We start from the raw sequence: 8,419 nt of genomic DNA, 5'->3' as shown, positions 1-8,419 counted from the left end.
CTATAGAAAATTTTGTTAAAATTTTATTTGTATAGAAAATTTTCTCAAAATTTTATTTCTACAGAAAATTTTCTCAATATTTCATTTCTATAGAAAATTTTGTCAAAATTTTTTTTCTATAGAAATTTTTCTCAAAATTTTATTTCTCTCGAAAATTTTATAAAAATTTTATTTCTATAAAAAATTTTCTCTATATTTTGTTGCTATGGAAATTGCTGCCAAAATTTTGTTTCTATAGACAATTTTTGTCGCAATTTTATTTCTATAGAAAATGTTGTCAAAATTTTATTTCTATAGAAAATTTTGTCAAAATTTTATTTCTATAGAAATTTTTCTCAAAATTTTATTTCTACAGAAAATTTTCTCAATATTTCAGTTCTATAGAAAATTTTGTCAAAATTTTATTTCTATAGAAATTCTTCTCAAAATTTTATTTCTCTCGAAAATTTTATCAAAATTTTATTTCTCTCGAAAATTTTATCAAAATTTTATTTCTATAAAAAATTTTCTCTATATTTTGTTTCTATGGAAATTGCTGTCAAAATTTTATTTCTATAGAAAATTTTGTCAAAATTTTGTTTCTATAGCAAATTTTGTCGCAATTTTTTTTCTATAGAAAATTTTGTCAAAATTTTATTTCTATCTAAAATTTTCTCAAAATTTTATTTCTCTCGAAAATTTTCTCAACATTTTTTTTTTCTCGATAATTTTGTCAAAATTTTATTTCTATAGAAATTTGTGTCAAAATTTTATTTCTGTAGAAAATTTTATCAAAATTTTATTACTATAAAAAAATTTTCTCTATATTTTGTTTTTATGGAAATTGCTGTCAAAAGTTTATTTCAATTAAAAATTTTTTCAAAATTTTATTTCTAGAGAGAATTTTGTCCCAATTTTATTCCTATAGAAAATGTTGTCAAAATTTTATGTCTAGAGAAAATGTAAAAATTTTATTCCTATAGAAAATTTTGGCATTTTGTACATTAGGCTTAAGTCGGCAGTGAAAAGGTTAATCAAATATTGATTTTGGCATATGATTTGGTTTGCTACACACAGAAAACAAATTTGTTGTGCCAACCAATTTTTTTGCCAACCGATTTATTTGGTCCCATCTACCATCAGAATATAACCGACAATATTTGTTAGAGCAACCAATTCTTGTCTGGCACAACAATACATAAATTGTTTGGATAACTAAAATTTGAGCACATTAACACTCTAATTGGTAATCCCAACCAATAAAATTTCATTCGTTTGTTAAAACAACTAATTATTTTTTCGGACAACCTTATGAATTTAAGAAACAATCTTTTGAATTAAGTTTAATTTATATTTAATTTTATTACATGTTAATATTTTTTGTATTGATTGATTGATTGAGCTAATAAAAAATCGTCATCTGTAGAACATTTTTGAACTGGAAAAGAAACTTCACAAAATAGCTAGTTGCGATGTTTGCAAACCAATCTGCATAATTTTCAGGCCCAAAGAGGTCCTCGGCCTATAAGAATTCTTCTAAACTTGTTATCTCCGATTTCATAAATCTTATTGGTGGACAGTTCTCAAAATATTTTGCTTTTACAGCCTGAAAGAAAAAATACCTAACGAAATTTTTGCGTTAGTATCCAATTTGGCATGATCGTGCACCCAGAGAAGGAATATGACCACCTCAAACATGTTTCAAGAGCAAAATGTTATTTTTGGATGGTGACCATGTAACATGTTCGCTGCAACCATGTTATTTTCTCGAAAATTATGGATCTGTTTTCAGAAAACATGTTATGTTTGCCGAGAAAACAACTTTTTTGCGACAAACATGTTACATGGTCACCATCCAAAAATAATATTTTGCTCTTGAAACATGTTTGAGGTGATCATATTCCTTCTCTGGGTGTGGTCTGATGGCAAAATTTGTCTAAAAGTACACGCCTTGCATGATTACATATACCATTCGGTTTGAGTCGCAGAAGTAAAGCCAATGTATCCGAAACACCTACATAGCTTAGAACTGAATGGAAATGTTTCAGTTGCGGTACTTATAATTACCGGATCGATTTTCAGCGTGACTCTGAACTCAGGCATTGATCATGAAATTTTGTCGTTACATCGGAAGTCGTCACATTTGTTGAGATATCCCTAGAGGGAAGAAGGTAAAGAGTGAGGAGTATAATTTAATTTGATGTTTAAGTTACTTACCACTTAAGAATACAGCTACCCAATTTTAAACTATACAAAAAATCTCTCAGACTTGGCCACTCTGAAAACCGGCACCTACCAAACGTGGACGGTTTTCTAACTGGACACCTGCCAAATGTGGACAAATGTTAGACGAACGTTTGTGTCTTCCATTCACTGTATATGTATAACTCACAGCAATCCTTTATGGACAGAATGTTCTCTAAATTTGAGTAAACGTCATCAAAATATTGAATTGAAATTTAAAGTTGATAATTAATTAGGCAAAACACAATATATTTGTTGTTATATATGTATATGTAGTCCATAGCAACCAATTCCCTTTATAACTATCAAATCTGTTAACACAACCAACTTAGTTGTTAAACAGACCTTCAGTTGGGCATGGAGGCATATTGGCAAAAGAAGTCAGTTAGCACAACGGAGTGCAATAAATTGAAATGGTTGCTTACTTCAATATATAAATAACGACCAATACTTGGTCGTGTGTACCAACTTTTGGTCACACCGCTATTATATTGGTTATATGAACTATCTAACAAAAGAAATAACTAACAATTATTCCACACAATTAAAAATTGTAAGTCTCCACTATCAAATTGTTGTCGTAATCGAATTCCAACCAATCATTTCTATGGGTGTACCCTCATAAGACCTTAAATTTAGTTATAAATTTGTGAAATAAACGTTATTATATGATTTTTCTAATGAACCTAATTGAATTGAAAATAAAATGTTATAATTACTGTATCACCACATTGGCGAATATGTCTTAGCTCTCTGTTTTCCATATCTCCAGCGAAATCACTGGTCACTGATGCTTACCGTCCATAATGTCCTTGTGCTTATTGAGGCATAAAAAAAAATATATAATTTCTTTATCACCACATGGTCTGGCAGCATGAGTCTACATGCCGAACAATGAATGTTGAATATCTCTAAGTTGGCTGCTTTCTGTATCTCCAGCAAAAATCACTGCTCACTGATGCTTAACCACAATGTCATTTTCTTTTTGGTGAGACTCAAAGTAAATGTAGGAAATAATCTTTATAAATTTTGTAATTATTTCCTTCATTGGCATATTACATTTAAATGAATTTATTTAATGTGATAAAGCCTAAGATTTTATTGTTATTAAATTTAAGCCAATAATTTGAAAGCTAGTGAAAGTAAAGACAAAGAAAAAAAGTAAAAAGTTAGCGAAGAAAAGGTCTCAAGTATAATGGCTGGGAAGTTAAATTGTTACTTCTTCAAGATTTTTAAGGCAATTTTTGTATGACCAAAGAACGCACAATTTTGTTTCATTTTATTTAATTTATTGAAGATCTACAGTTAGAATACTACTACGGCTTTAAATCCAGGGTGGATTTTATATGAGCTTCAATCTGACGTGTTTTTATTTGTTTTTACACTCAAAAATTAGTTTTAAAAATAATTAGTTTGTCTTTGTGGTGGTCTACTACTCCGAGCTTCCTCAATTGTGCTAATATAGACTATTAAAATTTTTGGAAAATTTCATATGAAACATACATTTTATGTTACTAAACTAAGTTGCCAAAATTTCCTCTTAATTTTCTTATTGTGGCCTCAAGAGTCAATTTCTTGGGAAGTCATTTCATTATACACATTTTCCAATTCAATGAATTTGTTGTTTCTAATATATTGCATGCAAGCACTCTCTTCTCAGTTAACTTATATGCATACATATGTTACAAATTTAATTCAAACGAATTCACACATTCTCTTACGCACATATAATGAAATACTTCAACTCTTGTGAAACTCCAAATGGTCTCTCTCTCTAACATATACACTCACTCACCAAGAGTTTAGCATAAGGAAAGTCTCACGTCACAATACAGCACGTGTATGACGTTTCACACATATGCTTCGGTTATGTCTTAACGGTTAATTCATTTCATAAATTAAAATGGGATATTGCGTATATGAGTCATTTCTTAAGAGAGAGAGAGAAAAACAATAATAGAAGAGCCAAATATCTTAAAGACCATAAAGAGACATACTTTATAAAAGTGTGTATTGATAAATTAATATTTTTATTTTTTAATTGAATTATTTTTTTTTTTTAATTTTTAATTAATTTGGAAAAAATTTAAAAAAAAAATCCCTAATCTTCTTTGTCCATAAACTTCAAATAATAATTATAACTATGATCTCAGTTATATATTGGAAATTATTTATAAAGAAATGCCCCACATTTCAAATATTTTCTTCATATGTGAAGAAAACCAACGATTTAACTCATATTAAGTCATGTGTATAAATACACCCACATACGAAAACAATTTTTCATTAATTTATCTTAGAAAGCATGCAACTAAATACGAAATTATATTGTGAAAGAAAATATAAAGGCGAGAAAGAATTAAAGTCGGCAGAGTTGGCAAATAATTGCTCTACAAATATTTTGGAAAATTTTATTTTTCAACACAGTCTCCTCTGAACTCTTACACTGGGTCTATCAATGATTCAATTTTTTTTAATTTGTCTGAAAAATATGTTTGCTTTTAGTGTGGAAAATTTGGGCTCGGGGCTGTAATGACATCTTTGTGATATTATCGGTGATAGTGAAAAAAAAAAAATAATCATTCTGACAATTTAATTTTTTTAATTTAATTTTTAATTCATCTGAAAAATATGTTTTTTTTTTTTTTTTTTTTTTTGTAGAAAATTGACGTCAGCACTACAATGATTTCTAAATTCGATTGATATTTTTGCCAAGTGAATTATCACTTTTTAGTTTTTGAATTTGATATTTTTTATTCTTCAACTCAGAACAGGCCTATGATTCGTTTACATTTCTTGAGATATTTTTGTGTGGATCACACCTTGAAAATCCCTGAAAACTATGGCCATCTTTCGCCTTTCTGGTATATGAGACAATCTTCGTCCATTGATTTTTTTCTTTAAAAATGTTTACTGATTTTCTTAAATTTTTAACGGTCATAGAATTCTTAAACTATAACAAGAAGATCTTGGTAAAAGTTTCTGAAGCCTTATTAAATTTTCTGTTTCCTTTACTTACTTCGTCCAAGATAGCAATGCCTTATACACAGTCTCTTCGAAGTTTCTGCAATCAATCAATGTTTTACTGTGGTCACAAATCTTTTATAAAATTTGATTGAAAAATCTTAAGTAAACTTTTTTTTTTAGCAAACAAATTGTGAAGTTGCTAAAAGACGGAAGATTGTACAGCATTATCCTTTATAACTACTAGGGAAGAGCGTAAAAGTGTTTAAAGGCTATCCTTAAGTTTGTGACTATCAAATACAAAGTGGGTGCTGATGAGGAATGTGTTAATTCCGAAACGTGCGTCCATCCAACCATTTTGCAGTCTATAGGGCTTTGTCCAAAAAAATTTCCCAAACATTTTTTCCTCTTTTGGTTAAGCTACTCTTGTCAACACAATGGTTTTTAAGCCGAAAACAAAACAACGAATAAACTATTGACAAAATTTTCTATAGAAATGAAATTTTGACAAAATTTTCTATAGAAATAAAATTTTGACAAAATAAAATTTTGACAAAATTTTCTATAGAAACAAAATTTTGACAAAATTTTTTATAGAAATAAAATTTTGATAAAATTGTCTATAGAAATAAAATTTTGACAAAATTTTCTATAGAAATAAAATTTTGACAAAACTTTTGTATATCGAAATAATTGTATATAGAAATAAAAATTGTATATAGAAATAAAATTTGACAAAATTTTCTATAGAAATAAAATTTTGATAAAATTTTCTATAAAAATAAAATTTTGACAAAATTTTCTATAGAAATAAAATTTTGACAAAATTTTCTATAGAAATTAAATTTTTACAAAATTTTCTATAGAAATAAAATTTTTACAAAATTTTCTATAGAAATAAAATTTTTACAAAATTTTCTATAGACATAAAATTTTGACAAAATTTTCTATAGAAATAAAATTTTGACAAAATTTTCTATAGAAATAAAATTTTGACAAAATGATCTACAGAAATAAAATTTTAATAAAATTGTCTATAGAAATAAAATTTTGACAAAAATTTTTATAGAAATAAAATTTTGACAAAATTTTCTATAGAAATAAAATTTTGACAAAATTTTCTATAGAAATAACATTTTGACAAAATTTTCTATAGAAATAAAATTTTTACAAAATTTTCTATAGAAATGAAATTTTTACAAAATTTTCTATAGAAATAAAATTTTGACAAAATTTTTTAGAGAAATAAAATTTTGACAAAATTTTCTATTGAAATAAAATTTTAACAAATTTTTCTATAGAAATAAATGTTGACAAAATTTTGTATAGAAATAAAATTGTGACAAAATTTTCTATAGAAATAAAATTTTGACAAGATTTTCTATAGAAATAAAATGTTGACAAAATTTTCTATAGAAATAAAATTTTAATAAAATTTTCTATAGAAATAAAATTTTGACAAAATTTTTTCTCAAAATAAAATTTTCTATAGAAATAAAATTTTGACAAAATTTTCTATAGAAATAAAATTGTGACAAAACAAAAATTCTACTCTTGGCAACACAATGGGTTTTAAGCCGAAAACAAAACAACAATAGAAATTAAATTTTGACAAAATTTTTTATAGAAATAAAATGTTGACAAAATAAAATTTTGACAAAATTTTCTATAGAAAAAAAAATGTTGACAAAATTTTCTATAGAAATTAAATTTTTACAAAATTTTCTATAGAAATAAAATTTTGACAAAATTTTCTATAAAAATAAAATTTTGACAAAATTTTGTGTAGAAATAAAATTTTGACAAGATTTTCTATAGAAATAAAATGTTGACAAAATTTTCTATAGAAATAAAATTTTAATAAAATTTTCTATAGAAATAAAATTTTGACAAAATTTTTTCTAAAAATAAAATTTTCTATAGAAATAAAATTTTGACAAAATTTTCTATAGAAATAAAATTGTGACAAAACAAAAATTCTACTCTTGGCAACACAATGGGTTTTAAGCCGAAAACAAAACAACAATAGAAATTAAATTTTGACAAAATTTTTTATAGAAATAAAATGTTGACAAAATAAAATTTTGACAAAATTTTCTATAGAAATAAAATTTTGACAAAATTTTCTATAGAAATTAAATTTTTACAAAATTTTCTATAGAAATAAAATTTTGACAAAATTTTCTATAGAAATAAAATTTTGACAAAATTTTCTATTGAAATAAAATTTTGACAACATTTTCTATAGAAATAAAATTTTGACAAGATTTTCTATAGAAATAAAATGTTGACAAAATTTTCTATAGAAATAAAATTTTAATAAAATTTTCTATAGAAATAAAATTTTGATAAAATTGTATATAGAAATAAAAATTTGACAAAATTTTCTATAGAAATAAAATTTTGACAAAATTTTCTATAGAAATAAAATTTTGACAAAATTTTCTATAGAAATGAAATTTTTACAAAATTTTCTATAGAAATAAAATTTTGACAAAATTTTTTCTAAAAATAAAATTTTCGATAGAAATAAAATTTTGACAAAATTTTCTGTAGAAATAAAATTTTGACAAAACAAAAATTCTACTCTTGGAAACACAATGGGTTTTAAGCCGAAAACAAAACAACAATAGAAATAAAATTTTGACAAAATTTTTTATAGAAATAAAATGTTGACAAAAAATTTTTGACAAAATTTTCTATAGAAATGAAATTTTGACAAAATTTTTCATAGAAATAAAATTTTGATAAAATTGTCTATAGAAATAAAATTTTGACAAAACTTTTGTATATAGAAATAATTGTATATAGAAATAAAAATTGTATATAGAAATAAAATTTTGACAAAATTTTCTATAGAAATAAAATTTTGACACAATTTTCTATAAAAATAAAATTTTGACAAAATTTTCTATAGAAATAAAATTTTGACAAAATTATCTATAGAAATTAAATTTTTACAAAATTTTCTATAGAAATAAAATTTTGACTAAATTTTCTATAGAAATAAAATTTTAATAAAATTTTCTATAGAAATAAAATTTTCTATAGAAATAAAATTTTAACAACATTTTCTATAGAAATAAAATTTTAACAACATTTTCTATAGAAATAAAATTTTGACAAAATTTTCTATAGAAATAAAATGTTAACAAAATGTTCTATAGAAATAAAATTTTAATAAAATTTTCTATAGAAATAAAATTTTAACAAAATTTTCTATAGAAATAAA

At 24.1% G+C, this 8,419-nt stretch overlaps 1 long non-coding RNA gene across 1 annotated transcript; it reads right to left on the bottom strand.

The window, feature by feature from the left end:
- Nucleotides 1-1,315: 1,315 nt before the first annotated feature.
- LOC142240331 (uncharacterized) lies at nucleotides 1,316-2,761 on the bottom strand. Its single transcript, XR_012723236.1, has 3 exons — nucleotides 2,197-2,761; nucleotides 2,047-2,136; nucleotides 1,316-1,601 (listed from the first exon to the last, which is right to left on the bottom strand). It is a non-coding gene; the product is annotated as an uncharacterized LOC142240331 (long non-coding RNA).
- Between the last annotated feature and the right edge of the window lie 5,658 nt (nucleotides 2,762-8,419).

This window comes from Haematobia irritans, chromosome 5, assembly GCF_050003625.1.
Source record: "Haematobia irritans isolate KBUSLIRL chromosome 5, ASM5000362v1, whole genome shotgun sequence".
Lineage (NCBI taxonomy): Eukaryota > Metazoa > Arthropoda > Insecta > Diptera > Muscidae > Haematobia > Haematobia irritans.
The sequence above is the reverse complement of the archived record's forward strand: the minus strand, read 5'-3'. Positions and strand labels throughout refer to the sequence as shown.